At 33.1% G+C, this 27,436-nt stretch overlaps 1 protein-coding gene across 2 annotated transcripts in view; it reads left to right on the forward strand.

Annotated features, from left to right (window-relative positions):
• Positions 1-26,205: 26,205 nt before the first annotated feature.
• Positions 26,206-27,436, forward strand: part of Hgsnat (Heparan-alpha-glucosaminide N-acetyltransferase) — a 55,054-nt gene continuing 53,823 nt past the window's right edge. For both annotated transcript variants that reach the window (XM_090180076.1, XM_090180075.1), the window contains exon 1: positions 26,206-26,372. The gene's annotated coding sequence lies outside the window, so the exon portion shown is untranslated. The remainder of the gene's footprint in view (positions 26,373-27,436) is intronic.

Consider the following 27,436-nt stretch of genomic DNA (forward strand, 5'->3'; position numbering starts at 1 on the left):
ATGGTAATATGTGACCCCACCAAATACTTATGTTAAATTACTTTTTATATCGTTTTTTTCGTTTTTTCGTTTTTTCGCCGTTTAAAATGCTAATTAGTTATTTGCGAGATGGGGAAACGAATTCGCGACCTTCGTTTTATACCCTTGGCAACTTTTGGCCCCACCCAAAATACTTTAATCAGCTAATAAACGTGTCTAAACTTGCAATAATAACTATTTCTATAAATAATAATTGTTTTTACATTTAAAAGTCAAAGGATATGTGTAAGCGTAAGACGTCTCAAAAATCGAGCTCTTTAAAGGTTAAAAAAATGAAGTTATTTATGGGGAAACCAGAAATTAAATGCAAATCGCCTAACGAGAATCCTTGTTATTATAATGAGCCATGTCGCAAACACGCTTTTAATTTCTTTGATAATTTAAACTTAAGTGTTAAATGCTGGATTTGTCAAGAACAATGTCTTGACAAGACAATTTTTAAGCAACACTTAATGGATCACTTATCGAGTAGTTATAAAAATCAAATTCGTATTGATGTTTGCGATTGTCTTCATTCAAAGAAACCAGAATATACAACCAAAGAAGAAATATTAGACGATCAAATTATTGATTATTTGAACGAGTTTAACGTAAAACATCAAGAATGGTTAAACGAGTTTGTTAATGGTACTGGAACTCCAAAGAAAATTCATCGTAAAAAAAAGACAACTGGTATTAAGAGTGAAGAAACTTTAAATTCAACAATGAAATCAAATGTTGTATTTCCACCGGACTTTGTCATGCCATCTGATGAGCAGATGGAAGCTATTATTTTTTTCAACAATATTGTAAAAATAATCAAATTTTAACTCTTAATCAAGTTGAAACACCCATCGAGGTTTTGGAAAATCTTGAACAAACTTGTCAAATGATTGAAAATATGTGAATAAAGCTGATTTTCTAATATATTGTGATTATTTTTCCTACGTAAAATAGATATTTTAACTCTTTCATGTTAAGGTTTAGCGTGGTAGATCGGTAGCGTTGCAGGACGCTATTCAAACAGTCTCAAGTTCAAATCCCAATCCTTTCGATCTATCACGCTAAATCTTTTATTAGTATAAAACGAGATGTCGCCCAACTGAAACTGTCATTATAAAGATGTCAAGTTTTGTAGTATTTCTACCTTCGAACGCATCACCCGATATTTACCCGGAAAATACGCCTTCTAACTTTAAAGTACAGTTATCAAAACCTTTAAATTTTAACAATGAAAAATGGTCTTGTGCATTAGCAGAAATAATTCTTCCTGAAACTTATTCGAATATAACAAATGAGTATTCGCATTTCCAAGTAGGGCACGTGTCAGATGTTATTTCACCCGAAGAAAATCAATGGGATTATATTAAAATTGAAATTCCACCCAAACGTTACGAGGGTGATCTAGATCGAAATAAGAATAATATTCCAACATCTCTTCAAAATAATATACTCAACGAGTTTGCTAAAACTATTGAGGCCAATCAAACACTTAAAGGAAAAATACATATGAATACGGTAAAAGTTGATGAAAACGAAGACAGTTCAAAATTAAAAATACAGTTACAAAAAGATGTGCAAGTAAGAATACCTCAAGCATCGCCCCTAGCGTCTGTTCTGGAATTTCGAGAAAATGATTTTGTCGACAGTGATTATCTTTCTAATTATCCTCTCTCGAATCACGCCAAAACTATTTCTTTAACTTACGCAATAAATTTTATCGAAGTACGAATTAAAAAAGCGTTAGTTGTGAATAAATATCAACAAAAATATTTACCACGACAAATTCCCGTGGAAGAAATACACTCACAACCCAGGAGAAAAAAACAGAAAATTAACAAGAAACCGAAACTAAAACCAGAAGTGAAACAAGAGGAAAAACCAAAACTTGAACCAAAAACAAATTTAGAAGAAAAGCCAAATTTGAAACCAGAAGAAAATCTAAACAACATTTTACCAACAGAACCTTTAATTCCAAATATTAATGAAGACGTCAACCAACCAAAAGTTTTAAATCCTTCCGAGGAAAATAATCTACCAAGTTCTCTCCCAATACCCATTAATCCACCATCTCAGCCTGTTATTAAACAAATACAATGGAATAATTACGCGATTGTTTTTGAGGCGGGCAGATATGAGGGAGAAAGACAATATAATAATGAAATTCAACCGTTCACATTACACTTAATTATACGCGATTTATTAGAACGATGTAAACCAAGACAGTTTGATGGATTAAAAACAGCAATATCTTCCGATGATGAAGATAATTTATATTTTAATTTAGAAATACCGGTAGGGATGGAAATTAAATTTCAAAATCCATTAGCAGATCTTTTTAAAATTCCAACAGACACTTATTTTACGGGTAATCAAAAATTTGGACCGTTAAATAATTTAAATAATATTACTTTTAATTCCCGTAACAATTTTATCGACATACCTATTGAGACTACAAAAATACCGCAATTTGAGCAGGAAGATTGGGCTTTCTATTCCGTATCAATTATCCAGCCTTTTTTATTTGAAGGTCAGAGAGATGATTTTGGAAATATTATCCCATTATCTTTGCATAGGCAATTAAAAAACGAGATTCAACAGGTGACTAACTTCCCCCCTTTGAATCGGTACGAAATTAGTTACGCAATAGAAGAAATAAATCGAGGTCATTACTTAAGAATTTCATTTCCTAAAGATCTACAGATGGCCTTCACGGGGAGATTAGCAAATATTTTTAATATAAACGCGCCAGAATTTCAAAATGGTGTAATTAGCAGTCAAAATCCTTTAAAAGTTTATGAGGAAAAATTTATGTCAGATGAGGAATCTGTTATAGATTTTAGGTACAATAAAAATATTCCAATCGAACACCCTAACTGGGAAAATGACAGTTATACGTTTGAACGAAACTATTACGAGTCTGATAAAGATTTAAGCGGGAATTTTAAACCGTTATCTGTTCATTTCAAAATTTTGAATGAACTTCAAAAATATTTTGATTCGCATATCTCACTTAAGGCTGGATTTTTTATTTTCAAAGAAAATGGAAATTATTATTTTCAAATTGAGTTAATGAGTGGGTTGAAAATTAAAATATTCGGTCCTCTAGCAGACCTCTTACAAATTGAGTACAAAGTAGATTATATATCCTCAGTTTATAAAAGCAAAGCATTAGACCCTCTTCAAATTAGATTAGAATTAGATAATACGGCTAATTTTATAATTTTTCGAAACGATTTAAACAGAGTTGAGAATAGTCGACGACAAAAACGTGATATTGATTTCCACAATTACGAACATGGTAAAAATAATAAACTAAATATTGTAGACAAATTCCATTGTCGAATTCCAACTGGTGTGTACCACACTATTGATGATATTTTATTAGCAATGAAACAATCATTGCCACATCAGAGTTGGGCTAAATTCGAGTTTAATTTTAATTCAGATTCGACAGTTTCAGTTAAAGGTTTGGGTGGAAACAGTTTTTTAACCTTTCCAATAGATAACCCCAAACTCGGGCGAATGTTAGGTTTTTCAAACAATCAAATTGAAAGGCCTCTTTTTAACGAAATAGGTATGTACCCCGCAGATCTCAACCACGGAATATCCGGAATTTATGTCTATACAAATATTATACAACCTGTAATTACAGGTCACACCAACACACCCCTGCTGAGAATTATCAAATTAAACGAAAATAAAAATCGAGCACAAGTTGAAAGATTTCATTTCTTAGATTATTTTCCAATACTCTATGATCAAATACAAACTATAGAAATTTCTTTAAGGTCGGATTACGGTGAACTCCTGCCATATAAGACAGGCAAGACTATTATTAAATTAATATTTAAAAGACTGGATGCTTAGTCTAAAGTACACTTAAAACAAGCTCATCATGGAAAGATATTATCATCATTATGTTCAAACAGGACGCGGATATAACATCTTTCGAGGAAGCCAATATCAGACTGGACGTGGATTTGGGTCAATTTTTAAAAGTTTAGCAAGATTCGTAACACCTCTTTTTCGACCCGTAGCTAAATCACTCGGTATTCAAGGGTTGGTTATGGGGAAAAGGATAATGGACGATGTCGTTGCGGGTCAAAATTTTAAGGAGTCGTTAAAAAAAAATACTAAAATTGCTGGAACAAATCTTTTAAATAGTCTCGGTGATACCATATTAAATACACAGAAAGGCTCTGGAGCTCGAAGAGTAAAGAAGCGCAAATCAAAATTACGCAATAAGCAAAGAAAACGCAAGAGAACAAAAACCGATTTTCTTGACTAAAGCATTATGCCTCAATTTGTATCTATGTGTTCAGAGTTAGAGCTTTTTAACGAACCCCTGATAAATGGTAATATTGAGGGGAATAAATTTGTAGACTATTTCCCTATAGCTCCCTTATCTAATGCTACACAGATTGATTTTTCTATCCCCGGGGGGGATTATTATATTGACATGTCAAACTTGATGCTTAAAATTCGAATTCGGGTTAAAAAAGAACAAAACGGTGTTTTAATAGATATTCCAACAGCCGAAAAAAAAGTATCATTATGTAATCTTCCATTGCATTCTATTTTTAGCCAAATAGACGTGTTTATGAATGAGACTTTAGTACAATCTAGCAACAACTGCTACCCATATTTAGCATATTTAGCAACAGTTTTAAATTTTGATAAGGGAGCCAAACAATCTTACAAAACCGCTGAGGGCTATTACGAAGACGGGTTTTGCGACCCAACGCTAGCGTTTAACGATGTTCATACAGATAAAAAAACAATGGAATTTTAAAAAGAAGTAAAGATATTGCGGGATCGAAACTTTGTGAATATATGGGTAGACTTCATGTAGACTCTTGTAAAATAGACAAATTTCTTTTAAACAAAGTGAATTTAAGAATTCGACTCTTGAAAAATTCCGAGGAATTTATAATTATTTCACAAGAAGATGTTAATATCAAATATAGATTGATTATCGAAGAAGCGGTTCTTAGTGCTAAACATATTCTCGTAAATCCAGATCTCCAGCTGGCACATAATGCGATATTGCACAAACAGAGGGCTTTGTACGATCTAACACAAACTGTTGTTAAAACTCTAACAATTTCAGCAGGCGCGAGCGACTTCGTGAAGTCAAATATTTTTTTAGGTAAAATTCCAAATCGTGTAATAATCGGAATGGTAAACAATTCAGCTTACAATGGATCTAGTAGAGAAAATCCCTTTCAATTTAACCATAATAATCTCTCGTTCTTACAACTTTCATAAGACGACCAGAATATACCAGAAACTGCTCTAACTCCAGATTTTAATAAAAACCTTTACACTAGGTCGTATTATTCACTATTCTCGGCAATGGATTTAATCGGAAATAACTCTGGTAATTGTATTGATTACGAAAATTATAAAAACGGTAATACATTATTCGCGTTTGATTTTTCTTACGATTCCTCGGCAAACTCTAACAACCTCTCAATTCAACGAAATGGTAGTTTACGGATGGTAATGAAGTTTTCTTCCCCCATAACTAATATTCAAAACATAATTATTATTGGAGAATACGAAAACCGATTTGTCATTAACCAAGAGCGTCAAGTTACGTATATTACGGAATAAAATCAATCAACGAGGGCAAAGATTGGTTAGTTGTTTCGCGAAATCGTAGTGGTAAAGATGTCTCGAACTCACAGTCTCTCACCCAAACAAGAAGTAACGGTGCTAGGTTATGTAAATCCATCCATCAAAATTTACCGACTAGACACTTGCGCCGAATTTGAACTGAATTTTGAAGCCTGGCAATCTCTATTCACATTCGAAAAGGAAATAACTGATTTTTTTGAAGACCAAGTTGCTAGTTTTCACACCTGGCTTCCTCTTGAAGGTTCAAAGATAAAAAGCGACTGTTTCAAGGGACAAAAGGAAAAACTCGTGGATGTACGAGCTTGCGCCAGAGGAAAAAACCATTTGTATCATCTTTTTTATTCAACAAATTATGGTTTTAATCTCAACCAAGCAGGGTGGAAAAGATTAAAACATTGTAAACATACAATCGATCAGGAAATTAATTTAATTTTGTCGGCAAAAAATATTATGCGTGACATAATTGTACATGAGCTCACTGTTAAAATGTTTGAAATTACCGAAAATTGTGAGAATCCGCATTGTAAATCTTCGATTGCTCACGATGTCTCTTGTAAACTATTATTTAGCACAAATTTTGAAGACCGAGTGGAAAATATGATATTAATAGCTATCCCCCAATTAAACTACGATCATATTGTTGTAAGATTCCAAAAGGAATTTGGTCTTGATCCCTTAATAGTAGAAAGTCAATTATATTTTGATATTGTACAAAATGTTTCAAACTTAAAATGTGATTTAATTTATTAAAATAAACACTTTTACTATAATCTGTTTTTATTATTTCTATTCACACATTTAAAGATGGTGTTGTCAAAAACAGACAAACAATTAAGTAAAGTTTATTACGATGTTGAAAGCCCATACAGTTATTCTGACAGTGTTACTTTAAGAAAAAAATTTCCCAAAATTTCGGAAAAAGAAATTAAAAATTTTCTCAGTAAACAACCAACCTACACACAACACAGAGCTAGGAGGTTAAATTTTAAACGTAACAAATTATATGTAACAACTATTGACGAGACATTTATGGCCGATTTATTAGACCTCCCTATTTTACAAACTTTTAATAAAAATTACCGCTATACGTTATTAGTGCAGGATATATTAAGCAAATTCGCTTTTATTCTGCCAATTAAAAATAAAACCTCGAGCGAGATTGTGAAGGCCTTAAGAGAGATTTTCAAAAAACGGGTACCCCTTAATTTATGTACCGACGCAGGGACAGAATTTCGAAACGCCCCATTTCGCGCTCTCTTAAAGCGTTATAACATCCACCATTACCTCACGTACTCCGAGAAAAAGGCTTCTATGGTTGAGAGATTTGTTCGCACGGTAAAATCTAAAATTTTTAAAATAATTACCAAGACCGGCGATTTACACTATCTTAATAAACTACCATTAATTGCAAAATCTTATAACGCTCGAAAACATTCAACAACGGGAATCGCCCCTAAAGATGTCAATAAAAACAATGAATCGGCAATTTGGGAAAAAAACTATGGCAATCTTAGTATGATTGGAAAGGCAAATTTAAAAATTGGGGATAAAGTTCGATTAGCCGTTGCAAAAACAACATTTGATAAAGCATACAAGGGAACGTTTACAGCCGAAATATTTGAAATTCATAGAGTAATTACGAGAGATCCCTGTATGTATATTGTGAAAGATTTGACCGGCAATATAATTAAAGGAGCTTTTTACGCTCAAGAAATAGTTAAAATTCAAGTGTAGAGCGCTAAAGTCTTTATTCAACATTTTGTTATCCATGGGTAGAGTACACATTCTCCTGGGTCTCGCGATTGTAATATTTGGCGTGAGCGCCACAATAGTGTCATCCGCGATGAAATTTAAAAAAAGAAGTCCCGAATACAGCTTAGATATTGGAGTTTGCGACAAAGCCTACGATTTAGGAAGAGACACGTACCTTGTAAAATGTAACGAAACTTTCGACGTGCGACATTTTAAAAAAGAAGACGGTAGTTTGAAACCATCTATCAGAGGAATCAACTTAACAAAAGATCAATATGAAAAATTATGCATTTTGACAGTGACGTGAAAGATGAACACTAATCAAATCCAATCTATACTTAAGTGTGACCCCCGCTCGAGAGATAAATTTATCGGAGTGTTTCCCGCTAATAGATTACCAAAAGTTCCAATTAAAAAAAAATCATATTGTTTCGTAATCAACACCGATCCTGATACGCTTCCAGGGTCTCATTGGACGGCTGTTTACAAATCGGGCGACACTCTGGACTTTTTTTGTTCTCTAGGAAGATCACATCGTGACTATGGATTTTTGCTAGAGCAATATAGCAAGCGTATTCAATTCAATACTCATAAATTTCAATCAAATAAAAGCCAAAACTGCGGACCTCATGTAATTTATTTTATAACCTCGAGATGTGTGGGGATTTCTTACAGTAAAATAATTAACGAATTGTATAATTTCGATTTAAAAAGAAATGATAGTTTAGCGTTGTTGAATATATGTATTCATTTGATGAAAGAGTGGAAACGAAATAAATCAATTTGTTTAAAATAAAAAAAATGTTTATTTATTTCACACATAATTATTTTTACACATTTTTATTATACTTGCCAACGAGAAGGAGGGCGGGTCTGTCTTTTAGGCCTTGGCGATTTTTTGGGGGATGGTAATTTTAATTTTTTTTGCGGCGATATTGAAACACCACCGACAGCACCCTCCTCCAAAGACAGCTCTCGATCCCAATCATCTTCCTCGCTTAATTGACTTCCAATATCGGTATTTTCTAAGTATTCTTCAAATATTTCATTTTCTCGATTTAATCGTTTATGCATTCTATCATCGGTAATTGTCTTTTGTTGCTTAACAATCGGCGTAGATGCTTTCCTCTTCCAAGATTCTACATTTTTTAAGAGACTCGGGAATTTTCTACTCTGCTCGTTTTCTCTCTCGCTGAGATATTCTTTCATTTTGCGTGTCATAGTATTTAAACGCAGCTCTGCAGCGTCGCCAGCGTTAACTCCCTCGGGCATTTTGAAAGGTGAATAAATTTGCGAGGCGAACGGGGAATTTAATGATCCAACAGGTCCGGGGGCTTGAAAGTTTGTAATTTCAACTTTAGGTACCGGTATCGCTTTTCTCATTTCCCGGGCCTCGCTCAGTATTTTTAGAAATTCTCGAAATTTAGAGCGGCTGTTTAAATTAGAAGTTAATATATTTTGCAACTCATTATCTAATAAGTTATAATACGTTTCCTGGGGAGAAACAAGCTGTTTATTTTCTTGAGATATTTGTCCGACACTCGAAGCTGGAACTAAAATCATTTTTTTCATTTTATCTTTTATTGAATAAATTGGCAATTAAAGGAACAATAGAGCCTAATAAAGCCGGTATGAAGAATCCCGTACCTTTCTGAATTATTAGAGCACGCTTCTTTTTTTGCGAAATTTTCGGACTGGCTAAGAACCGTATTGTTTTTTTATATTTAGATAATTGTTTTTTTTTTGGCTTTAGATAATATAATTCCACCCCCTTTCAAGTTTTTGCAAACGGTCTGTAAGGCTTTTAATTGCTTTGGAGAACTGTTAGCTAATAAATTTTTACGTATCCCTCCTTTAGATTTATACAATAAATTTAAATATGGATAGTGTGTTTTAAACCTGTCAGCGGGATTTGCAATAGGAGTAGTTTTTTTACGTACTGTCTTTTTTGGTGTCATTTTCTTTAATGAACTTGAAAATAATATAGTAAATTATTTATTATTGGAAAAAACTACCATTTGTGGTCCGATTTGATTAAATGTGTACGATCTTAATCGTAAGCTATCTGGAGTAGTGACAGATGTGTCTATAAATAGTGAATTGTAAGGTTCTCTAGTAGCCATATCGTAGGCCATTTTAATTATTTTTGTATTATTTGGAGATATTTGATTGGCCAGATATTGAATTTGACTTAGATCTCGAGGAGATTTAAACAGATTTAGATATGACATATTAAGAGAGATTAAACGAGATTGTTTGCCTCGAGGAAATAGGGTTTGTGAGATTAATACGACTGAAATTTCATAATGATGACTGTCTACGGTAACCAATTTCGCAATTTGATCATTTTTGTAAAGCTCTTCTGCTAAGTCATCAATAATAAGTAAAGAATTTCTATTTGATTCCCAGAACTCGCTGTCCATTGGAGGAAGTCCTTGAATAAACTCTATATCGGTTAAAAACTGAGATAAATCATGGTAACCTGATTGCCAAACCGAATAACAATAAATAATTTTAATTGGAGGTTTATCAATTAATTCATTCCTCCATCTAATTAGTGAGTTCGTCCATGCTGACTTGCCCGACATGGTAGGTCCTGACACCATCATTCGAAACGGTGAAAGAAATTTTATATAAGACATTACTGTTTAAACAAAGACAACATACTACGTATTTTGTTAGTAAATTGACTGTTTTATAGAATATATGAAAAAATAAACAAACACATTTTTAAATTTAAAAAAATTATTTTATTAAAGATTAATGTTTCTTATCAAAACAAAAATAACATTTTGAATAAAAAATAAAATCATAACATCTCCTTCACCAAAAAATTATTAATTCCCGTTTTTTAGTAAAAATTCAATTTTGGAAGTTAAAAGTTTAAATCTTAGGTTATTTAAAAATAAAGTATTTACTCGATTTTCGGAAGAGATTTCATTTACGATAACTATGTTGTTAAATGACACCTGTTTTGCAAGTTTTTTTGTTACATGTTTTTTAGATTTATAATTAAAAGACAACTTTATTTTACAATTCATCATTTTCACATTCTAAATAACCATAGGGGACACTAGAAATATTATCTTGTAGCACACGTTTACAAAAAGTCTTTTTGAAAGTTTTACTTAAGTTGCCAACACGTAAAAGCATTTTGTACTTATCTTTTATTACGTTAAAGGGAATTTTCACCTTAAACTCGGTATTTGGCACAAAAATCATTTGTTTGAAGGCGTCGAAATGTATGATTTCTGAATTTTCCCTGGTAAGAGTTATTCCTTTAATTTTTATAATTGTCCGATTATTTTCAAGTTTATAGCTGTAGCTTTTTGGTCCAGTTGATACGAATTTTGTGATATATGAATTCGGAGTCTCGCACGTAAGTTCACCTAAATTACCACCAAGGGGGTAGCCACTCGTGTGGTTTATGTGTAAATTTTATTCCGTCAGTGTCATAATAAATTACACGCTTTCCCAGCTTATTAATTAACTTATGCAGATGAATACGACCGTAACTGGTGACAAAGGAAGCCACAATAACATTACCTTTTGAAAATGTTGGGGCTAGCTCACTTTTTTTTATAGCTTACCATGGCAACATCGTTGTTGATTAAATGAAAGTCTGTTAATTTATTCGATGTGTCTGCTATAATCTCGGTTAATTGGGAGTATCTATGTATAATTTTAGTTGATGATTTATCCATTCTTAACGCCATTCTGCCATATAACGAATTTTGCGCCAATTTCGCGGAAGTTCTTAAGGATGGGTTATCAACAATTTCCTCAGGCTCTAACCTTACTCCATCAGCTTCGTATATCGCGTCTAAATACTCTTTTTGCTCTTGATATGTTTTAATATTGGGTGGAAATCCTGAATTTTTAACTTTTGCTTTAAAAAAATGTCTATATATGGTTTTAAAAAATTGGTTGTAATATTGTAATGGTATACTTCGAAAATTTCTAACAGTTTGTAGTTACATTCTTTTATTGAGTAGTAGATTTCCACCGAGGGTAAGACTACCGTTATAGCGCGTTCGTCAATACTGTGGGTACATTTTCCGTCATTATTTATTACACAACTTCTGCATAAAGGATAATAACGTTTTTTATTAAATCGGTATGGAAGAACGGGTAAGTAGAGGTCTCTGGGGGGGAGGATTCGACAACTAATTATTCCAAAATACGCGTCTGGGGCATAATCAAAATTGTGTGTGATAACTTTAACATTTTTACAACCGTACTCCATTTTTTGTAAACAATAGGCATACAGACTACAAAAATCAAAATATCTGATTTGTTCTCCAAGTAAGGGTTCAATTTCATGGTACAGCTTAATTGTTTCTACACGGCCACCTACTAGCGAATCTCTAGGGTTAATTTTAGGAATAATTTTAATTGTATTAAAAAATACTTTCGCCTCGGCATTTTTTCTCAACAGTTCTAATATTTCACATTCAAAAATTTGAATATATGTGTGGTTTGGTAAATTTTGTTCAATAAATTCTTTTCGATCTAATTCTCTTTCTCTAATTTCTTTGAATGTTTTTCCGACAATTGAATTAAAGCTCGAGCCAGAAAAATGTTTTGGACAACCGTGCCAGAAATCACCCATTACATCAATTACTATGGCCGGATTTTCACAGTAGCCATCTACAAAATACGGACCTACAGCCTGTTCCCCTGCCGCGGATCTGACAGTTTGCAAAATTAAATTATTTTCCTTCTCGTACCAAGATAAATATTTTAATGCAATCTCGCTTTGATTCTGTCTACTTGCCAAACCGATAGCAGGAATAGTACATAAGGTATATGGTTCTAAAAACTTGTCGATAAATACATTATTAAGTGCCCCAGAAAGAGAAATACCTCCATAATTACTGATATCAATTTCAATTAGTTCTTTATATAAGATGCGAAATTTCTGCATAGCTAAGCGTAATAAATTACAATCTAAAAGACAATACGCTCTGGATTCTGATTTAATACAATAGACCGGTTCGAGCTGTTTGTGTGAATACCAATTTTTAAATTCTCGGTATTCAAATTCTTTCATTTTATGGGGCTCAAAGTATTTTTCGTCCGGAATTTTACCTGAATAGTTCAAAGTGTCTTTCGTCCAAAAAATATAGGGAAAATATCCTTTAGATTGAGGCAAAGAAAACATTTTAGGAAAATGTCTTAAAGGAGCACTAACATAATTCAAAGAATCTACAAAACGAATGTCTACCCCTTTAATATAAATAGTAAGTATCTTGGCTCCATCGTAAATAACCTCGGGAATGACATGATTAATTAATTTAGAAATAATAAACATTCCGTCGAAAGATCTTAGATTATGGGCCATTACGATGAGGTTGGTAAATTTTGGCCTAATAGTTTTTCTCTTTCGTTTCCCATCAGTAAGTAAAATGGTTTCATGTTGAAACAAAAAATTGATAAAGTTGTTTACACAATATTGTCCTTCAAAAACCGTGGTTTCCACAGGCTGATTTAAAATTTCACTTTGGGCCACTAAGAGAATGGGTTTATGCACATTATTCTCGATTATAGTTTCAATATCGAAATATATATAGGATCGTGGTTCTTTTTTAAATGTCGACTGTTTAACATAATGCTGGTTTGGAGGATGATCGATTTTACAAGAGTTGCAAGCTGTTTCACATTTGTGAGTTTTTGAAGTTTCAAATTGAACACAGCATTTTTCGCATCTGTGGAAAAGCTTGCAAGTTTAATTTTTAAGGTGAAAACTATAACATTCCCCTTGTTTTAAATATCTATTACAAAGTTTACAACGAGTTAAAGGAATTTCTAAAATTTCGTGAAATTCTCGACCTAAACACCTTTTACATTTTATATTTGAAGCAGAAAAACAGTGGTGTTTGTTTCTATGTGTGGTGGAATAAAAAATTTTTTCACAATCTAAACACGAAGCTACACCGCCCCAAATGGAATGTAGATTTTTAGCTAAATGAACTTGCGTGCCAATTTTTACAAGTAGAATTTTATTTTCGGCAGGGGGAAAACCCTTGAAATAAATTTGAAAATTTTCCGTGGCGTTAAATATTATTATCTGATACTTTGGGGCTAAAAATGTCTGAAATTTAGCTATATCACCAATTTCTACAGCCCCTTGAGCAATTCCTACATCATAGTGCAATTTTTTAGCGGCTTTAGTTTGTAATTTACTACGAAAGAATGTTAAGGCTCTATATTCTTTAAGAACGGTTGTTAACGAAAGTTTTTTCTTTTTGTACTCGGCAATTTCACAAAGCTTTATTCCGACTGTAAGGGCTCTTGCTACGCATAAATTATCGATATTGTTGATATAGTAAAAATTGGTTTTAGTTTTCAAAAAAGCATCAAGATCGATAATATCTCTATTTTTTAGAGCTAAAAATTTTTTTCCCATTTTCTGTGGGGATTTCAATAGAATTATACTGAATTTAATTTCTCCATCTAGTAAGAAATCTTTTTTCGATTGAGCAACGCGAGCTATATGGTTAAATATTCGAGAAACAGTTAACTGATCAATTTTAATAAATTTAATGTTAATTGGATGTTCTAAATTTTCCGATTGAATTGCAAATCTGAGGAAATCGAAACCGGGTGCTTGTTGTCTTACGTATTTGATAATTTTGGACAAAATCTTTTCAAATACTGTAAAAAATAAATGTGTGGGGATTTCGTTTAAGTCTATAAGATCTAGGTCAATATCCAATTGTTTACATTTCCACTTTTTTGAATTTCTAGGGCTTAATTTTTTAATTTTATAAAACTTTTTATAATTAAAACTGTTTAACGATGAAAAGTCTAATTGAGAGTCCGAATCGTAATCACTGGAGTCATCCATGTTCTAATTTCGTTTCCAGGTCTAAAATGTTATTCTAATTACTATTACGAATAATTAATTAATGAGTTTAACTTGCCTTCGTGGGTGGAACAACAATTTTTCCTTCCGTCTGCTCAATTAATTTTTTCAGCCTGTTTGTTGAGTTTATGATTCGAATAACATCCATGGATAGGGTGTTAGCTAAGAATTTCACCCTTTTATAATCACCCTTCCATATCTCATCTTGGGGAAGATGTTTGATGTTTTTATATGAATATATCTGGATATCTAGATATACCCCCTTGTCGCTCGCTTTTTTTCTCGGAGTTTTAGTTTCTTGACTTTCACTGATTGTTCGATTCCAACTTCTTCGATGTTTGACATGCGACGAACCTCTTGAATATAGTCCCCATCTGATTCGTCCGACTCTAATAACATCTCCTGTTCGGGCCTATCAAAAACTGAAACTACCTGACTCGCGGAGATTTGACTATTACTTGTGGAAGCCATTTTAACCTGTTATGATTCAATAGAAAAATTTTGCCCTTTTATACCAAATGTATTTTTCATTAATTTTTTTCAAAATATAAAACCTTGAATATTAAAGTGATTAATACTACAAGGATAGAACTAGTTATAATTTATCAGTATGTAAACGGTATTTAAAATTGTTTGTGAATAACAATTTAAATATGTAGACATGTATAAAAATATAAAATTATTAATTATTTTTTTGAAGGACTTTATATTTAATTTCGTGACAAAAAAGACAACGCCCTAAGAGTTTTAATATTTTTTTGCTTTAAAAATCGATTATAGATGTAAGAATTTTGGTAATTACAGGGTTAGATGTTTTAAAATTCTATGGGAAGAAATATATTTCTGCGAGGTATAAAATTTAAACGAAGGGATAAAATTATATTTCTGCAGGGTGTATTTGATAAAAAATTGTCTTTTGACTTGATTTTAAAACAGGTTAAAATCAGGATGTAAAAATTAAATATTCTGAAATTTTTTCTTATAAAAGCATGATTTTCAACGTATTCCTTTCATAAACCATGGGCTCTCGCGAAGTTTTGACTGTTTCTGGTAAGATTTCTCATCCTCTCGCTATTAACCCTTTTTCACTAAAATATTTAGCTTTACGTAAAGTTAGGAATTATAACCTTTTTAAAATTAACGATATTTCAATTAGAGTTGAAAATTACTGTATGAGAACTGTCTTTCTTGAGTGTAAAGCATTAATAGAACCCTTTAAAAAAATTGTTTTTGCCTGTCCCTTTATAAAAAATTCTTTCAAATTATCGCCAGCTGTTTTCGCTTCGGTTTTTTCTAGAAGAATCATTAACAATTCTTGTCTATTTGACGTTCATTCTGTTAATTTTGTCTGTCCCCACGAGGCTTTTGAGTTTGACGGCTTATTGTTCCACACTCAATCCTCTCTTGAAGGCTGGTTTTCTTACGAAATTTTACGCCTAATTGGAAAACATATGCGCCTATATAAAAATTTTAATAAGATCCCATGGTTCCGTCAACACAAAAATCGTAGGAGCCTTCAACGTGACCTTTTGTTACTCTTTCAATTACAACAAGTTTCCTTTTTTCGAAAAAAACATTTATCAATTACAACTGACTTTCGCCTAACACGATATAACATCCGTTTAGAATTAGGCATGATCGTTCTATTTTTTATTAATGATTTGGATCGACAAGAAGTTAAAATAGTTACAACTTTAGAGTAAGGAATACTAATTTAAAAAAATAATTACAATAATTAAAATAAATATTTTTATTTAGTTGCAAATTATCTCGACCAAATCAAAATTTAAACGATCGTCGGCAACTTTTCCAACTGCGACTCAAGGTAATTACAATAATTTATTTATTTTTTTAAAAAACTAAAACTATTTATTTTTTGAAATAGGACTCAAACCTTATAAAATTTTAATTTTTTATTTAAAGACTTTTTTGTGTTTTTATTTTTTTATTTGTTTATTTTGGTGAAAGATTTTAATTTTTGAAAAATGTTTTATATTTTTTATTTTAAATGTTCTTATTTTAAAAAGTTTAAGTGTTTTTTAAATATGTTTTCCAAATCAACTAGCTTTATTAATTTAATTCAGGCGGTGGAGGTTGTTTTTAATATTTCATAATCTACTTTTTCTTTTTTAACTAGCTTTATTAATTTAATGATGGGATTGGTGTAAAGTTCTTTTTTCTATATATTAAAAATCCTTTGTTTTCATCTTTTTTATCCAACGCATTTTCAAGAAATTTTATTATTCTTATCTTTTTTGTTTCTTCATCTCTTGCGCTATCTTTTTTGTTTTCATCTCTTGCGCTATATACCCTTGAGCCTAACCGCAATCTTAAAAGTCTACCTGAGATTATTAACATTTCTTTTCTATAGCAAACATTCTTTGTTTTCATCTTTTTTATCCAATAAGTTTTCAAGAAATGATATTCTTATCTTTTTTGTCAGGTATCAAATTTTTTGGTTAAATTAATTGTCTGATATAAATATCTTTTTTGTTTTTTTATTAATATTAGTTTTTTTATATTTATTATTATTATTATTATTATTATTATAATGATTATTTAAAACATTTCTTGAAAATTTCTTGTTTAAAACCGATTTCAACAAAGTTCATCTGGGATACAATCTATCGCCTATATCAAACGAACCATTGATTATTTATTATTCTTTCTGATTTTTTTCATGTACTCTATGTACTTTTTTTAAACTAATATCGGTTAAACTTTAATGTTTTATGTTTTTTTTGGTAATTGATTAGTATATTAACTGAAAATTGTATAAGTACATTTTGTACTAGGTTGTTTTTTAAAAATTGAATATAATTGTTTTTATTAATTTATAAAAACATGTTTAAGAAGGATAGGAATAATTAGTTAACCTTAGTTGTATTAAAAATTAATAATTATTCCCAAAGACAATATTTTTAAATTTTAAAAATAAAGGTCGGGCTTAAACTATAAAATCTCAATGTAAAGGATTTTACCAGGAGAAATCTAGACTCAAGATGTCTGGTGAATTACATCTAAAGCCTGTACTTTCTTTGCCGCGATCTTTAAAAATTCTCTCTTTTCGAGTAGTAAGAATGTTTATTCTTTGTAATACTCGTCAAATTTCGCGATGGAATCACAAGAATTTAAAGTCTGAACTTCATATGTTAGATCAAATTCATCATGTTGGCATTGTACAACATTCGATCTGTTTTAATTCAGACATTCTCGAACTATATACTTCCGAAGCGATTAAGACCAAAACCAGTGTTTTTATTCGTGCGATGTTAGAGCAACAAAAAGAATTCTTGTGGTAAATATTTTTTAGATATATTCGTTTTTAATAGGTTAATTTATTTATATTTATAAATTCTAGCCTGAATTTCCAACCCGACATCTCGTTTTGTACCGAAGAGGAAAAATACCTTCTACGAATTGATGTAATTATAATTATTTTTATTATACGTTTAAAATATTTTTAACATTGTGTTTTTATATTTTTCAGTCTTCAAATTATTTATACAACCTTCTTTAATTCTTTATTATTAATTTAATTTGTTAGCTTTTAGTTTTATTGGTAGTGTTTCATATGTTGTTAAGTGTTTAAAAAATATATTGAAATATCATAGTTATTAAATATTACAATAACTAATTGTGTTTTTTTGATTACTTAAACTAGCATTGTTTTTAAAATAATAAAATATTTGCGAAAAATGAAAACTTATTTATATTAGTTTAATTATTTAAAGTATTTTGGGTGGGGCCAAAAGTTGCCAAGGGTATAAAACGAAGGTCGCGAATTCGTTTCCCCATCTCGCAAATAACTAATTAGCATTTTAAACGGCGAAAAAACAAAAAAACGAAAAAAACGATATCAAAAGTAATTTAACATAAGTATTTGGTGGGGTCACATATTACCAACCATATCTCGGTTCGACCTTGTCCAATCGTGACCAAACTTGTTGGGGGTATAGACCGAGGCTTAGTGGTTGTGTACAGGTGTCAGGCGTCGAGGTCAAAGATCATCTTCAAGGTGAAATTTGAGATTGAAAATATTTTCGATTTTTCCAAGGACAAAAATATTTGGAAAATATTTTGGGGGGGTGGGGGGTTGTTTTGGTGGCCATCTTGGCGGCCATCTTGGATTTTTACATGTTCATATTTAGTTTACTACTACTCGAAGATCGTCATTGAGAATTCCCATTGCGATGATAGTACAGAGAAGAGTGGGTTCGGCTGGTCCTAGCTCACAGCGACGTGCTTTGGTTTTAATTGCGGTAAGAAAGTCCGCAAAAGATTGATGTGGCTGTTGTCGAGTGGTCAGGAGGTGAAATTGAGCGGCAATCAAATTTGTATAAGGTGGGTAGTAATTGTCGAATTCAGTAAAAACTTGTTCCAAAGTGAGTTGTCCTCCATTGGGTACAGGTATAGTGAAAGTTTGATACAGGTCGTTGATATAGTCACCGGCAAAGTAAAGGAAGTTCGCAATTTGAATGTCATCGGTAGAGGTTGATAATTTTGTTGCCGTGGCATAAATTTTAAATTTGTGTTTATAGTCTGCCCATGGTTGCGCGGGATTATTGATGTCGGGTACAAAGGGCTCCGGCCCGGTAAACGCAGTAGTAGCGGCCATTAGGTCGGTTAGGCTTAGAGTGTAGGATGAGGGTTAGCGATTGTATATAAACTCAAAATAAAGCTGAGATAAAATCAATTAAAAGCTGCAAATTGCGATTAAACTTTAAAAAGAAAGAATTATCTAATCGAAAAATATATCTCACTTCTGACACCATGTTGTGATAGGTTCTTTATGATTAATCAAGCTACGTAAATACGAAGGAACTTTATTGTCTGGCTAAATACACCATAGCGCCACCTATGGGCACGTGTTATTATGTTTATTCTAATCGGGTTAATATTACATCAAAGGTCAAGGTCTTGGGGAAAAAATCACCATCTAACCAACCTACATCTGAATTCAGATTCTGACACCGGATCGCATCCGAAACATCTCAGAGTTCCTGATTCCAAAGTACATATGTTAGTTCGTTGCCAACGTAATTAAAGGCTCGTGCATTAATAATTCAGTTAATTTCGGGAATTTCAATTTGACAATCCTGGACACCAGTTTAACTTGAATTTGGGCCCCGTTATTGATTTGGCAATGACAAGGTTTAAACTTTCAAGAGTTTAAAAACGAACAAACAAATTAGCGTTGCAAAGTGCAAACTGTCAATTTATGAGGAATCTCGGGTAAACATTACTTACTTTAGCAGCTTCTCTAAAGCGGTTTACACTGTAATTTCCAGAATTTCAGAAAATAGAAGATGAAGAAACATTTTCCATTAATATAAAAGGTTTTTAATAAAAATTGGTGTTTTGTTTCAGTGGAAAAGCTTAAGCTTAATTTTCGAAAACCCCTTATAAGGTTCAGATCAGAGAGCTATTTATAAGGTGCCTATTTGCTGGACTAGCAATATTTCCTTGGCAAGTGGTTAAACATGTCCCGGAAGGACTGGGATTATATGGTCAGGCACCTTTACTTGACCTTGACATTCAGTGTTGCTTGATGTGTCCTGAATGTTTTCCACAGGACAGTTCTCTCTTGAAACAAAATTTTCCTAGCAGCTCAGGTAATATAGCACATTTGAAAAAAATTTCAGCCTTTGGAATGTTAAATTCCCAAATTCTACATCTGGATTAATCATCTCAATGTGGCAGTCCACTGTTGTCCACACGCAAAAATCAGCGTAGAGCGCAGCTGTAGTAAATATTTGTGTTTGTACCTGATAATAGTACGGATGGTTCTTTTTCAGTTTATATCCCTCATCTAATTTTTCTAGGCATGAATTAGAAGACTTGTCTTTGAATGACATATTTTTCATGCTGAAGGGAGCCTTGATTTCAAGGACTCCCTTACCGCAACAATCGCATGAAATGATCCCATCAGGAGACGCCCCTAAATAAGGGAACTCTTTTGTAAGAACGAGGCCCGAGGCTTCTACCACAAAATTTACATGGTTATCTTTTGTTAATTAAAGGCTTCAAAAGTCGCTTGATGACTTAGGCCTAAGGTGGTGCCTTGGGTATTAGCCTAGCTGATTATTATTATTTTATTATACTTTTCTAGCTCTGTCTTCGTTCTCCAGGCCCCATTTAGTAGCTTCCGTTGAAAAAGTGTGATTGGCTGGGTAGCAAATAACTTTTAACAATGACAAGGAAGGCATGGACGGATCGGAATTACATGCCCTTTTAAAATTGGATGCAGTAATCCTTCCTGCGCGTTGTCGCTGCCAAAGTTTGCTTTTTGATTGTAGCTTTTTTTCCATTTCGGCTCTACTAATTTGCTGATCTGTGAGAGAAATGTTTATATTTTCACAGGCAATCAAAACTTCATTAAATGGCAAAGCCACGTTTTTTTCAGAGTACAGGTCTAGTAAATAGGTTGGATATTTTTCATCAACACATTTGGGTTTGAAACTTTCGTAAAACTCAGGCAGGGTACGAAATACCGCAGCTCTGGGATCCTTTTCAAAAAGTCGATGATTTCTCACGTTGAATTCCTCTAGACTCATGGCAGGAATTTGTTTATGTTTCTTAATATTTGTTTTTATACTTGAGTGTTTTAAACTTGTACCAGCTTGGGCAGAGTCTATTGCCTCATCAAGAAGCTTTTGCTTAGCTCTGGCAGAAACTAATTCCAAATTAACTACTGGTCCATATGTCTTTCATCGTTGGAACTTTCTAGTACGCTTTTTTACCCGTCACTGTCACAATATCTCTGTATCGAACAGCATATTCCACATAAAATAATAGAGCTGCGATATGAGTGCAGCACTCATCCAAGCCTGCCATGCACGTGCAATGCCCTGATTTTATTACCCAAAACTCATTCGAAATTATCCAAATTTTCAGCGGAGTTTCTCTCAACCTTTGAGAATGTAACACCTACAGAAGATACAGTAATTATTATAGATAAATCTATACGTACCTATGAAAAAATAAGTCAACACTTACCCTACATTTTACTACAACATTCTTGGACTTTTCATTTACTTTAACTGCAACTTGTTGCACAAAACCGCAAACGAATTGATTATAGGCGTCCAAACCTTTATAAATTTTTAGTTGTTCGTAAGTGAACGGCGAAATCCCATAAATTAGATAATTATATATATCTGGATGAAAAATCGGTGGGAGATGCTCGAAATTCGTGTTTGTGCCTTGCTCTACGTTCTCCACAGTACAAATACATTCACTCTTTTTTTATTTATAAGGGTCTAAGCCATTTATATGAGAAATCTTCTCTAGATATCGTTTTTGCATAACGGGCGTTAATGAATCTAAATAGTTTTTACTAGACACTTTTCCAGAAGGCTTAATTTTTATTTTATTCACGTTTCCACGTTTAAAAGGAAAAAAAATATGACCATCATGGCCGCCGTGTTAGTTGATACAATTTCCGCTAGAGTACGCTTTAAAAATGATACGTATAACCTGACGTCACACCTGTGCGACCCCCGTACCTTTCCCCAGCTGCCAAGTCCCTATAGCTTCGAAATTTAATTACTAAAATTTTAATTCACATCTTTTTGTTTGAACGAAAATAGATAAGAATATTAATAATAAATTCCTTTATTTCTGATTATTAAATAATTTGGTTAAAGTACAGGTATTTTCTGAGAAACACCAGTCATTTTCTTCACCGGTTAAATCGTGCAATTCCTGAAATGTTTTGTGGATTGAGTCAACGACAAACGCCTGCCTCCTGATTGGTTGAAGTGATTACGTAAAGCGCAAAAAGGCAACACCCATCTGAGCCCAGCCCCCAGAGGGTAGAAATGGTAATGATATATAGTTCGATATTCATGGTTGAAAAGAATACATTCATGCCGTCGGTTTATCAGACGTAGAGCTAATTGTGCGACGACATAATCGGCATTTGAGATTCGATGACGTCAAATAAGACGGAGTATGGAACTATGGAACGTCGTTCCATAGTTTTGGCCGAAACGGCGTTCCATAACGGAGAGTACCGATGACGCAATATCTGTGAAACAAACCGTTAGTGAAGAAATAGAGCTAGTGGCATACTTATGAGTAATTATGTTACATATGGTATTAGGAAGGAGTCTCGCTATTTTAAGAAGAACATTGTTGCATTATTTTCTGTTTAGTTACAGGCATTATTAATTTTCAATACTTTTTTCTCAAATCACCTAAAATATTTCTATAAATAATGGGGGTTATTTATATTTCCGTAGAAAACATGGTGGCCTTACATTTTCGAGGTTAAATAATCTTTAAAGTGACATTGTTTACTAACCACGATAAAATATTAAATTGTCTCCCTTTAATATCCTTGTCTAGGTCCTGTGTCACGCACCAGCCATATTAAGCTCATTTAAAAAAAAACAGCGGCCGCACTATTTTTAAATAATATAATCATAAATAATTAAAAGTCATGTGATAGTTTTTTTTTAATTACCATAGTTACCTAATTTAATCCTCCTAGCAGTGCCTACAACCTTGGATTAATAATAAGACTACTGGATATGGCACTTGCGCTTTTAGGCGTCTCTCAAATCTCCCCACGTCTAGGTGGGACAAACTTTAGTTGGCGCTAGTGTTTGCTATATCCAGGAGTCTTATTATTAATCCAAGCTACAACGTTTCGTCTTTTTTTTAAAGGGCCTTGGAGTTTGGACACATTTGTACTTTTTTAATACATTTTTGATTTTGAAGTACAAAAATACATTTTGAGATTTTTAATACGTATTTAGTACATTTTGTAAATTTATGATACCAAATAGTCCAGGCAACGAAAAGGTATAGAGGGAAATTTTGGGAACACAACTTTTGACTTGGTAACTTTGTTTGGACTAGTTAGGAGGTGAACATATCAAAAGTCCCCGCCCATAGCCCTTGAGCCGGGGGTATTCCAGTAAGTCGGAGCTATGAGCGGAATTTCGCCATCTCTTCTGGTGGCTGAGGTGGGGAGAGAGGGTGGGATAGTAGGAGTTTACAATGGAAATTCGGAGATAAGCAGAAAATTTGTGATGGTTAAATTTAAAACAATCCCCCAAATTAAAAAATGTACTAAATATATGTCCAAAATATTAATTAAAATGTACTTTCGTTTCATATATTTTCAAAATGTACTAAATTACTTTTAGTCCAGTCAACGAATGCTCAAAAAAAGGTATAGAGGGAAATGTTGGGAACACAATTTTTGACTTGGGAACTTTGTTTGGACTAGTTAGATGGTGAACATATGAAAAGTCCCCGCCCGTAGCCCTTGAGCTGGGGGGGATGAGGGGGTTTAAAGGTCCCTTTTTCGGTTTTTCGCTTATATCTCTGAAATTATGCATCCTAGCGACATGGTCACTCTATACACAATGAAAGCTGATTAAATTTGCTACAGGTCTTACTCAGTCTTGGTCTTTGATATCTTGCATAGTTTTCGAGGTATCCGCTCTTGAAAGTCTGTAATTTTTGGAAAAAAAACATTTTTGCCTCACATTTTTTTGCTCTTTTTGACCGGATAACCCTTCCACGATGCACCCAAAAAATAAATTCCGGCCATAGGGTTGTAGAGCATTAAATTAACTTCAATAATATATATTACTTTACTATTTTAACTATTTTCCTTCCAATGTTAAAGCAATTTCAGTGTTGAGCGTGAAATCTGAAGTTTTGCGACAACTGCCGATTAATGAATCTTTCAATTTTTCACCATTCCCAGTCAACGTATTGGCCAAAATATGCACCATTATGTACATATAGTGAGTATTGGACGTCTAAATAGCACAGATACTCATTTTAGAATATATACTAGTGTGGCCGCTGACCAGGCGACCATCATCCTCACACTTAATTAAAGAAGACCTAGACCATTTTAATGGGAAAATATGTTGCTATGACCAACGTTGTGCATATATGAGTGTCTATAAGGCATTGGGATAGTGACGTGAAGTGAAGTCACATTAGCTAGTTGGCTGATTTTGCTATCACCCCTCTCTTTACTGGCTTTTTAAAGGGAAACTATCCCTTTTTCACCCACTTTAGAAACATCAGGACTCGATGCAGTCACTTCCTCATCACATACAAAACACTTGCTGGTCATTTTGACGACACAACACTCATGACATCGTTAAATGTGACACCAAAACATCCCACTGAAACAAACAAAACAAACTATGACAAAAACAAACAAATGATTGCCCAACTAGGTTATAACTAGCAGTTAAGCACAAAAACAGTTTATTTTTGTGTAAAAATAACCTAACCATGTCACCAAATGCTAGCCGAAACGCTAAAACTATGAGACGCATTATTCTAGCGATCGCCGTCTATTATTTAGGTTAGATACAATAAATCTTCAATAAAACAGCTAAAAATAACTTAAATTAATTAAAAATTAGATTATTTACCTTCCAATGATGTATTATTTTATTATTTACTAGCTTTAATACCCGGCCTCGCTTGGGGTCTTAGTTTTAATGAATTAGATCTGATTTGTACGTAAGAAAGGTAAACGCTGTAGCAAAAACGCAACACGCGTAGCAAAAACGGTAGCAAAAACGCAACACGTCCTGTAGTTAATGTGAGGCAAAATTACAGACTTTCAAGAGCGGATATCTCGAAAATTATGTAAGATATCAAAGACCAAGACGGAGTAAGACCTGTATCAAATTTAATCAGCTTTCATTGTGTATAGAGTGACCATGTCGCTAGGATGCATAGTTTCTGAGATCTAAGCGAAAAACCGAAAAATGGGACCTTCAAACCCCCTCCTCCCCCCCGGCTCAAGGGCTACGGGCGGGGACTTTTGATATGTTCACCTCCTAACTAGTCCAAACAAAGTTACCAAGTCAAAATTGTGTTCCCAACATTTCCCTCTATACCTTTTTTTGAGCATTCGTTGACTGGACTAAAAGTAAACTTTGAGATACGTATTTAGTACATTTTTAAAATATATGAAACGAAAGTACATTTTAATATTTTTGACATATATTTAGTACATTTTTTAATTTGGGGGATTGTTTTAAATTTAACCCTCACAAATTTTCTGCTTATCTCCGAATTTCCATTGTAAACCCCTACTATCCCACCCTCCCTCCCCACCTCAGCCACCAGTATAGATGGCGAAATTCCGCTCATAGCTCCGACTTACTGGAATACTGGTTTTCAAGGGCAGCTGCGTTTTAAAGGCAGTTAATATTGCGGACTTCATCTTTTGACCGTTCATCAGTATCAATAGGGGGGGGGGGTGTTCAAGTTTTTGAAAATATACAAATATACAAGTGGGGTGGCGGAGTGGTTAGCTCTTTCGCCTCGCAGCAAGAGGAGCCGGGTTCGATCCCAACTTGTGGCACTGGGTGAAGACTCGGAACTACTCCTTCTGCGTTGAGTTTGCAAGTTGTCTCCCCACTGGTTAAAGGGGTTTACCCCCGGGTTCTTCGGTTTCCCCTTCCCATAAAAACTTGTCGGGGATAACGGTAATCTGGTAATAGTTAGTGTAGGGAGCTGTTGGCTCGCGTGGCATGAAGGGCTTGCCACCACCCTCCCTCCTACGCATTGTAACCCGGCCGCCTGTTTAATGGAATTATAAGTCGCTAGGTGACTTGGGCCTAAGGTGGTGCCTTGGGTAATAGCCTAGCTGATAATTATTATTTATTATTAAAATTTTAAGTCCAAAATATTAAAATTTGGGCACATTTTTGTTTGCACTCATTTCTTGTATTTGCAATTTTCGCGTCCATCATCTAATTTTCTGTAATGTAACATCTGAGTTCTACCTAGGAACATCTGCGTTATTAAAGTTTGTTCTTTTATTATAGCAATAAAAAAAGTTTAAAAACTAGAAACATTTTGAAATTTCCCGCGCTTTTGGGTAATAAAACTCATAGATGGCACGCGCCGCTCAGCTTATAAACGAAAAGTACATTTTATCCTCCAAAAGTACATTTTGACCTAGGTGGAAAATACATTCCTAAATCACGCAGGAACATCACTGACACGAGTCCTTCCCAACACTGTATTTGTTTTCTAAGGAACCAGTTGATAAACATTTTTTTACTTACGTTTGTGTGTTCATTCCAGAGTGGTAAGTGATTCAAAGTTTGATTTTATGAGTTTTGACTCTGGAGATAGAGTAACTTTTATAGGACAAATTAAGTCACAGCTTGTGTGTCCTATTTAATGTTGTGCATTCAGTTATTTTTTTCTCTTATTACTATTATTACACAAAATAATAAAATTGAATAAATCCGTTGTACCCAACTCCTCTCAAACCAGTGAAAGATTGAGATTAAAAATAATACCTGTTAATAATATTTGATAAATTTGAAATTAATAGTCTTCTACAAAGATTTTGTTAAAATTACAAGTTCAAAAAAAAAGTATTTTACCCACAGAAAATTATTTAACATTATACTTTTAAATTGTGAAGTTTTATATCTCAATTGAATTCATTAAATATATCTTCTAGTCTAGATTGAATGAAAGAAGAATGCTAATATTATATATATAATATATGTACATAATATATATTATAATAATATATTTCTTAGCTTGAATAATAAATTCAATTTTATTGTTGTTTGTGTCTTAATTTGACTAAAAATATAAATGAAATGACTTTTCATTATGCTGAAAAATCTGGCATCGATGTGTTTGGCGAAAAAATTGCAAGTCGGCTTGAAAAGGCCAAAACTGTCCAGGGAACACGTCATCACTCTATTATTCCAGTTAGCAAAACCGAATTAAAAATATCTCGCCTCTCCGGTGACGAATATTTTTTTAGAGTTAAGGTCTCTGATGATAACCTAGCACCAGGCATACAATTCAATTTTACTTTTGGGCAGTATGTCGCCGCAACTTTGGGTAATAAACTATATTTTGGTGTTATTGTGGAATCAGATGAAGAATGTAGGGAATGGCTTATCAGTTTCGTTCATCCCCACGGAATTTCAAGTTCTTATAACTGGCCAAATAGAAAAGATGAACATTGGATTCCGGAAAGTGAAATACTTTGCGAGGTTACACGTCCAACAACGCATAGGGGGAGGCATTATTACTTTTCTGAAGAATGTATAAAAAAAGTCAAAGCACTGTTATTAAATAAGGATTAAACGTATTACATAAAATACATTTACGTTTTTAATATTA

The sequence above is a fragment of the Leiobunum rupestre genome, chromosome 6 (genome assembly GCF_980474605.1).
Source record: "Leiobunum rupestre chromosome 6, qqLeiRupe1.1.hap1, whole genome shotgun sequence".
Classification (NCBI taxonomy): domain Eukaryota; kingdom Metazoa; phylum Arthropoda; class Arachnida; order Opiliones; family Sclerosomatidae; genus Leiobunum; species Leiobunum rupestre.